Source organism: Vigna radiata, chromosome 7 (assembly GCF_000741045.1).
Source record: "Vigna radiata var. radiata cultivar VC1973A chromosome 7, Vradiata_ver6, whole genome shotgun sequence".
In the NCBI taxonomy this organism is placed as follows: domain Eukaryota; kingdom Viridiplantae; phylum Streptophyta; class Magnoliopsida; order Fabales; family Fabaceae; genus Vigna; species Vigna radiata.
This window is the reverse complement of record NC_028357.1, coordinates 43,184,820-43,194,345: the sequence shown is the minus strand read 5'-3', so window position 1 is coordinate 43,194,345 and position 9,526 is coordinate 43,184,820. Positions and strand designations below refer to the sequence as shown.

The 9,526-nt window shown below is 35.5% G+C and overlaps 1 long non-coding RNA gene and 1 pseudogene across 1 annotated transcript in view; one reads left to right on the top strand and one right to left on the bottom strand.

Annotated features, from left to right (window-relative positions):
• Nucleotides 1-6,870, top strand: part of LOC111242077 — a 16,506-nt gene extending 9,636 nt beyond the window's left edge. Inside the window, exons 2-3 of the long non-coding RNA XR_002668761.1 lie at nucleotides 6,491-6,710; nucleotides 6,782-6,870. This is a non-coding gene — a long non-coding RNA (uncharacterized LOC111242077). The remainder of the gene's footprint in view (nucleotides 1-6,490; nucleotides 6,711-6,781) is intronic.
• A 776-nt stretch (nucleotides 6,871-7,646) lies between these two features.
• The window catches only part of LOC106766476, a 9,808-nt pseudogene continuing 7,928 nt past the window's right edge, over nucleotides 7,647-9,526 (bottom strand).

Here is a 9,526-nt window from a genome sequence, read left to right as displayed (position 1 = left end):
AGCCAAAGTTTCTTCTCTTTTCTATCACGAGTGATACTTATACCAAGAATCTTCTTAGCAGCTCCCATGTCTTTCATGGCAAATGACTCGCCTAGTTGCTTCTTCAACCTGTCAATTTTGGAAACATCTTTTCCAACAATAAGCATGTCATCAACATATAGCAACAATATAATGAAATCATTCTCAGAAAATTTCTTGACAAAAACACAATGGTCAGAAGTAGTCTTCTTGTAGCCTTGCTCACACATAACAGACTCAAACTTCTTATACCACTGCCTCGGAGCTTGCTTCAAACCATATAGGCTTTTTCGTAGCCTACACACATAGTCTTCCTTGCCTGTAACAAGAAAACCATCTGGTTGCTTCATGTAAATCTCTTCCTCCAGATCATCATGAAGCAAGGTTGTATTCACATCCATCTACTCAACCTCTAAATCAAGAGTAGCAGCTAAACTTAACACAGTTCGGATAGATGTCATCCTCACCACATGTGAGAAAATCTCATTGAAGTCAACACCCTTTCTTTGTCTGAAGCCTTTCACCACTAATCTGGCTTTATATCTGGTAGATGTAGAATTGCTCTCTTGCTTCACCCTGAAGATCCACCTGTTCTCTAAGGCTCACTTACCCTTAGCCAACTTCACCAAGTCATAAGTGTGATTATCATGCAGAGATTTCATTTCATCCTGCATTGCATCCAACCACTTTTGTTTTTCTTCACTTTCAAGGGTCTCCTCATAACATTCAGGTCCGCCCTCATCAGTCAACATCACATACTCATCGGTAGAGTACTTCTTAGAAGGTTGTTTTGGCCTGTCAGATCTTCTAGGTTGAGCTTCAGGTAGCTCAAGTACATTACCAAGACTCTCATCATGTTCCTCTTCATCAACATTATCAATAGGAACATCTAAGCTATCTCTAACCTGCTGATTATCAATATCACCATTTTGTTCATCATCATGAACATCAATATCCAAATCATTAATAAACAACCAAATTGGATCAACATCAGTCACATTATTGTCTTCCTTAGGAGTAGACTTCTCCACCTTATCAATATCTTCAATAGTTTGATCTTCCATGAATTGCACATCACGACCTCTAACAACTTTTTTTTCAACGGGGTCATACAACTTGTAGCCAAATTCATCCTGACCAAAACCAATGAAGATGCATTGCCTTGTCTTCACATCCAACTTGGATCTTTCATCCTTCGGAACATGAACAAATGCTTTACAACCGAAGACACGTAAGTGATCATAAGTAACATTCTTGCCAAACCAAATCTTGTCTGGCACCTCAGAGTTCAAAGCAACTGCAGGACTTAGATTAATAACATGCACTGCTGTAAACAATGCCTCACCCCAGAAATGCTTAGGCAATTTTGCTTCAGAAAGCATACACCTAACTCTTTCAATCAATGTCCTGTTCATCCTCTTCGCTAAACCATTCAGCTGAGGAGTTTTGGGAGGAGTCTTCTCATGTGCAATACCATATTGTCTACAATAAGCATCAAATGGTCCACAATATTCACCACCATGGTTAGTACGAATGCGCTTCAGCTTCTTGCCTGACTGTCTCTCAACCAAAGCATGTAATTCTTTAAACTTTTCCAACACTTGGTCCTTTCTCTGTAGTGCATAAACTCAAAGCTTCCTGGAACAGTCATCAATAAAAAGTAACAAAGTAAAGTGCACCACTAAAAGACTTTACCTTCAACAGGTCACAAACATCATAATGCACCAATTCAAGCAACTCTGACTTCCTGGAGGGAGGATGCTTCTTGAAGGATACTCTGGTTTGTTTACCAGCCATGCAGTGAGAACATTTCTCCAACTCTACATTCTTCAATCCTGAGAGAACATCCTTTTTAGCTAAGTAGTTAAGTCCCTTTTCACTGATATACCCAAGCCTTCTATGCCACAAAGATGACTCCATATACACAACATTCACACTGTCTTTAGCAACCAAAGCTTTTGTCCAGTAAAGCTTAGAGTTTTTCTCCCCTTTAGCCACAATCAAGTTACCTTTGGTGAGCTTCCACTTTCCAGAACCAAAGTGGTTATCAAATCCACCATCATCAAGTACCTGCACAGAAATCAAGTTAAAGCGAACATCTAGAGCATGTTTAACTCCTCTAAGCAGCAACTGCATCCCCATGTTGGTTTGCAAGTGAACATCACCAACACCAATAACCTTAGACACCCCATCATTACCTATCTTCAATACTCCAAAATCACCAGGCGTATAAGAAGTGAAGAACTCCTTCCTAGATGTAACATGCAGTGTAGCACCATTATCAATTATCCACATGCTCTCATCAGATACAAGATTAATAGTATCATAATCACGAAGACAAACAAGGTCACCACATGTAGTAGTAGTAACACGATCACCATCATCATTATCTCTTTCTCTTTGCTTACCCTTTTTGTCTTTGTTCTCTTTCTTCCACAAAAAACAATTATTCTTTATATGCCCTGTTTTGTGACAATAATGACACTCCTTGTACCGAGACTTGGACTTGCTCCTGCTTTTATCTCTACCACTGTTTTGTTCTTTTTTCTGGCTTCTCCCCCTATTATCTGTAATAAGCACTTCTGAATGAGATGAAGTACCATGTGTCTTCCTTCTCATCTCCTCATTAAGAGCACCACTCTTTGCCATTTGCAAAGAATTATCACCATTAGGGGTAGCACTTATCGTGGAAACCCAAAATGTCTCCCACGAATCCGGTAAAGAGTTTAATAAGAACAAACCTAATAGATCATCATCAAATTTTATACCCACTCCTGCTAATTGATCATAACGTCCTTGAAATTCACTCAAGTGGTTTGAAACAGGAGTTCCTTCCTTGTACTTTAACTCCACAAAATTTTTCAGCAAGTATAATTTATTAGTCCCTGACTTAGAGGCATACAAGGACTTAAGCTTATCCCATAGGCTTCTCGCATGTGTCTCATTAGCAACAAAATTATAGACATTGTCATCAACAAACTGTCTGATAAATCCACATACCTGTTGATGTTCAAAATCCCATTCTTCATCTGACTTGGATTCTGGCTTATTGGAAGCAAAAACAGGAAGATGCAAATTTTTCACAAATAGTAAGTCCTTTATCTTGCCTTTCCATAAGTGATAATTTTCTCCATTCAACGGAATCAATTTTGTATGTGCCTCCATCATTCACGCAAATTAAATAGTCCCTTAACCAAAGAGCTCTGATACCACTCTGATGGGGGAAAGGGCCAAAACAAATAACAACTTATCAAGGAGTAATAATGCAGCGGAAATTCAATCCCCCTTCTTGCGAGAATCTGTGAGGAGCACCAAACAAATAGAACAAAAATAGAATCTAAAGCACAAAGAGACACTAACAATTTTTAACGTGGAAAACCCCTCAATGCAAGGGTAAAAACCACGAGTCGTCCAGACCAAAGAAAAATCCACTATGATCAATAATAGAGTACAAAAGAGTCTTCAATAATAATACCAAATGGTATTTTCAATAAGCCAAATTAACTAAGCACAAATGCTTACAAATGAGAACAAAGAAGATGAAAATTCTCCAAAACAGGGCTGCTGGTGCGGGATCGATTTTTCCCAATCTAGACGTCCGATTGACGATCCGAACGGTCAGAATGAAGAACCATGTGCCTGGAACCTACTGTACAAAAGTCAGCTCAATCCAACGGTTAACGACTTCACAGCGACGAAAACACCAGTGCAGGTTTAGGGTTATGCGGGAATGACTTTCTCTCTTTCTTTTTCTCTCACTTGGCTTTTGCCTCTCTTCAAATGACTCTCTTGTGCTCTACTAATCTGACCCATCTCATTTTGACCTAATGAGACATAATGAACCACAATATTTGAGCCTATTCTCCACATAGGAAGGGAGCCCAATAACCCAACAAATCTCCCCCTCACGACTATGTGGAGATATCCGCCAAACCGGCGATCTCACAACAAACTTCAAACTTTCCTCTTGGCAATGCCTTGGTCATTATATCAACACCGTTATCATCTGTATGAACTTTAGCTAGTTCCACCAACTTAGCATCCAAAACATCACGTATCCAATGATACCTCACATCAATATGTTTGGATTTAGAATGAAAAGTTGGATTCTTACCAAGATGAATAGCACTTTGACTATCACAATACAACAAGTATTTATCTTGCACAAAACCAAGCTCCTGCAAGAATTTCTTCACCCATAACAATTCCTTACATGCTTCAGTAAGTGCAATAAACTCTGCCTCAATAGTAGACAACGCCACACACTTTTGCAACTTTGATTGCCAAGCCAAGGCTCCCCTGCAAACTGAATCAAATAGCCTGAAGTAGACTTTCTGGAATCGATGTCTCCAGCTTATTTTATTTTAAGTGTTAGTAGAAACTTGGCTATAATTGAATATTCTATGTAGGATAATTTGGATTTAATATATAGTTTCATGTATGAATATTAAATATTATTAGACAATTTAATGTTTGAAATAAATTCTATTTTATTAGTTTCATTCAATTTGTTCATTTGAAACTATATTGATTATTAATTGATTGGATAAGATGATAATAAGACATATGATTATAATTTCATTCAATATTAATTGTAAAAATCAATTTTAAAAAAAAAATATATATTATGACGTACAAAATCATGTATGAATGATTATGAAATAACTTATTATAACGTACAAACAAATGTACGTTATAATATCTCTTGACATATTATAATTTCTGTTATATTATAAAATGTGCAGACTAACTATAACGTCCAAAACTATGTTTTCAGTAATTATTTCATAATACAAAGTAATTATTTCATAATACATCATTTTTGTTCATCATAAAATGTCATTTTTCTAATAATTGAACATGTGACTTTAGCTTATGAGGATTCAAGTCAACCCACATAAAACAACAATGAACATTTGGTAGAAAGACAAAAAGGGGGTGAATTATGGAATTTAAAAGCCCATCCAAAAACTAAAAAATATCAATCAAATAATTAAATGATATAAATTACAAACCTATCCAAAAACTACTAAAAACAAATTAAAAATAAATAAATTTTAATAAAAATCAAACAGATTTATTTAAAAAAAATTAAACTCAATAAATTATAACCCTATCTAAAAGTTTAAAAAATTAAATTATGTAAATTACAAAACTATGATAAAGTTTTAGCTTACATTTAAAAGAAAACAAACAAAATAAAGAAAAAAATATTTTTTTTTCCATAGCCCCTTTAGATATATAAAGTAGCTTCATCCCTGTTTATCTCTCTTTTCTCATGATTCCTTTTTATAGACATAAAATTTAACACACATGCAGTTTTTATAAAAAATCATTTTTAATTGTTCACTTTTTTCTTTATTCCACACAACACCTTTTATTTTGCTTTAACATCGCACTTCATAAACTAAACTCCTCTATAATTGGTGAGGTCTTTTAAACCATAAACTCCATTTATTTAATTTGTTTTTCCTATTTTTACCCGATTAACTATTGTGAAAAAAAAAATAAAAACAGTTTTCTGAATCTAACCAGGCTTAAAGGGATTAACATCCTTATTCGTGTTCTTCTTCTATGGGTATGTTTTTTCTTCTTTCCTTCCATTTTCTTTTTCTTATGTTTCAAATGGTTGTTAGCACAATATTGTAGTGTGATGTAGTGTGAAATCGAAGTGGACAAATCAAAATTCTTTTGTTTTCTTTGTTTTGTTTTTTAAGGAGTTTCTTGAAAAGGTTACATTGATAAACACCTAAGAAAACGTGATGCATCTGCCAATAAACAATTAAGGACAACCGATTAGCTTGCATAATCTTTTCACCCCCAATTCAAAGGGGCTTTTAGAGGGCAATATGTTTAACAATTGTTTAGCTATTTTAAATTTCTCGTTTTGCTTTTGATGCATTTAATTTAAAGGACGTTATTTTTTAATTGTTATTGACTTAAAAAGAAAAAAAAAGTTTTTCCACAATAATATGGTATTTTAAAGAACTATTGATTTTATTGGGAATATATAAGAAATAAGAGAAAGACTCCTTTATATATGTTTTTCCTTGTGTATGTTAGTTTGTAATCCTTGATGTATGTGTAATAGTACTAACAATTGGTGTTGTCGCTTTTTTAAGCCAATATTATAAAAATAGTTTGATGCATTTTCCAACATGGAGCTATTGTCAAATGAGGTAATTTGTTTTTCTCATTCCTTTAATTATAAATTTAAAAAAAAAAATTATCTTTAATGTAAATTACCAATTTGCTTTCATCAATCAAATTCCATCAACTGTAACTTTTTTTTTTTAAATAATTGGTTGGTTCAATTTCTTTAAAAATCCATTATTTTTTTTTGTGGGTTTTACGTTTTATTGTATAAGTTTGGTTTATGATATTGTAATTTGAATAGAATTGAATGATTATTGGTAGAGAAAGTGTTTGAGGAAATGTATGGCATTGATCTTATCTTGTGTTTTTTGAAAAGCTTTCACATTCAGATGATCATGGCTTACTCCATTTGCCACCTGCATTGGATATAGCAGATAGATCTGTGAAGGTAGTTAATACCCATCCAACTATGACAAATCATCATCATGGTCTTGGTCGTTCAATATTTTTGAAACAAACACGACATTATTATGGCCACCAATATTTTCGACGTAACTCTACCAATCATGCCAATGCTTCGTCTTCACGTGCCAAAGGTATTTCTTCAAAATCAGAATTCTTTAGCTCTGTTAATGATATTCCATATACTGTCATTGTTTTTGTTCAGAATATAGAGAGAAAGTGTTTACAAGGCCAGAGAGAATTCCTTCAAGCTCCTTAGGGATGGATGAAATGTCATCAAATAATAAAGCAGAGATGGTTTGTGGGATATGTGAGAAAGTTCTGAGTCAAAAAATAAACTTTTTGGGGAATTCAATCTCTTCCAGTGAGCTTTCGGTTGTGGCAGTTTTAGTATGTGGTCATGTTTACCATGCAAATTGTTTGGAGCAAAGAACAAGATTTGATGATCTACGTGATCCACCATGCCCACTCTGTGCAGCAGCTTTACTCTTACAAGACCATCACAATCATACTTCAAACATCATATGAATCTTACAACTTTTTATGTCATTTCGTTACTACCTTATAAAATAATTCATACTCTGTTCTCATTTCTTTTAAAATTCTTTTCTTTCACAAAATGCACAATTATATATATACATTAACTTAATACTTTCACTATTTTAGTCACAATGTAGAAATTGTAAATATTCTAGAAATTGTAAATTAATTTCATACCAAACTAATTATTATGTGTATTTGTTTTTAATGATTGATCTGCACTAATGGTCAATTCACTCTTTACTAAAAAAAATTAATAATGTATGAAACCAATTAACAAGGCCAGATTCAATCTACAGAATAGGTGAAACATCTCTAAAAATAAATAAATATCATCAAAAGTAGCATTAGTATGAAACCACTACCTCGTGATCTCTGAACTTTGCAGGCAAAATGAATTGCAGTCATGGCCTAACTAATTACAATTAAGTTTATTATATGCATTGAACAAATAGTTTTTTTTTAAAATAATTATGAGGACTTGGAATTTGTACCACCTATACCTGCTGAAGCCATGATACTAACAGATAGACTGTCAATACCTCTAAAACACTGAGTCATATTAAACAACTGGTAATTCACAGTAAATCCACAAAACAAAATTATAGGATTCAGTGATAACTTATTAAGGTAGAAAATTGGTAATGCTTGAGGACCCTTTTGTGGTAAACTTGAAGACAACATCTATATACAGAGCATGTACACATCCTTCGGAATGCAGCACCTCTATGGTCTTGTACAACTTCAAGAACAAATTCCAAATAATGTGCTTAACAAACTGTTTAACCTACCCAGCCCTCAAGCTTCAAGCTCATGAATTGCTTCGTCTCATAACGAAATTCAAGAGGAAGCTCTTCCAAGACATCATGGCAAAAGCCACAGATCATTGCGTTCATTGCTTTTTCCTTGTCTATTCCCCTTTGCTGAAAAAAGAACAGTTTATCTTCTTCAATTTTAGATGTACTGGCTTCATGTTCAATTCTTGCCGTTGGATTTTTCACCTACAAAGTAATCGTGATTGCTTTAGCAAAATAAAAGTATCATGGCAGATATGAAAGCAGGGAGAAAATAAAGAAAGACAAAAGAAAATGCTACTACACACCTGAATGTAAGGATAGGTATTGGCAGCTGCATTGTCCCCAATAAGCATGGAGTCACACTGCGATGAGTTTCTCGCATTGTCCGCCTTGGAGAGAACCTGAACCAGGCCTCTATAACAGTTCCTGGAATGTCCAACCGATATACCCTTGGAGATAATCCTACTCCTTGTGTTCTTCCCTTTCTGTATCATCTTGGTCCCTGTATCAGCCTGCTGATAGTTATTCGTCAAAGCAACAGAATAGAACACCCCAACACTATTATCTCCCTCCAACTCAACACTCGGATACTTCCACGTGATCGCAGAACCCGTCTCCACCTGCGTCCACGATATCTTTGACCGCCACCCCGTACACTTTCCTCTCTTCGTCACGAAATTGTAAATCCCACCTTTCCCATTCTCATCCCCAGCGTACCAATTCTGCACCGTCGAGTACTTTATCTCCGCCCCCTCCCCACAGTACAACTCCACCACCGCCGCGTGGAGCTGGTTCCGGTCATAGGACGGCGCAGTGCACCCTTCCAAATACTCCACAAAGCTCCTGTCCTCGGCAACGATCAAAGTCCGCTCAAACTGCCCCGTTTCCAGCGCATTGATTCTGAAGTAGGTGGAGATCTGCATCGGGCACTTGGTGTCTTTGCGAATGTAGCAGAACGACCCGTCGCTGAAGACGGCGGAGTTCAACGCTGCGTGGTAATTGTCATCGGTGGGCACGACCCTCCCTAAGTACTTGCGGACTAACTCGGGGTACTCCTTAATAGCGTCGGAGATGGAGCAGAATATGACCCCGGCCTTCTCGAGGGTTTTCCGGTGGGTGGTGGCGATGGAGACGCTGTCGAGGACGGCATCGACGGCGACGTTGGCGGGACGCTTCTACTCGTGGAGAGGAACGCCGAGCTGCTCGAAGTGGTCGAGGAGTTTGCCGTCGAGGTTTCTCTTGGGAGCCGAGTAGTAGCAGATATCCTGGAAATGGATAGGAGGGTAGGTGTTGTTGGACAACTTGACTGTTCATTTGACTAAGGCATAAATATTTCTAATTCATTATCATGACATTTTTAATAAAAATTAAAAACAAACGAAGTCGTATAGAGGTCACTGCAATCCTATGACGTTTTCACTTTTTATTTTCTTTTTATTTTTAAATTTTTTTATTAGTTAAAATCTTTTATAATTTATAAATAATGTTTTTAAATATATTTTAAATAATTAAAATTATATCTAATTAAATTTTTTAATATTATTAAAAAAATAAATTTTATATTCTAATTATTTTTGTAATTAAATTAAATTTTTTATAAAATAATTTTAATT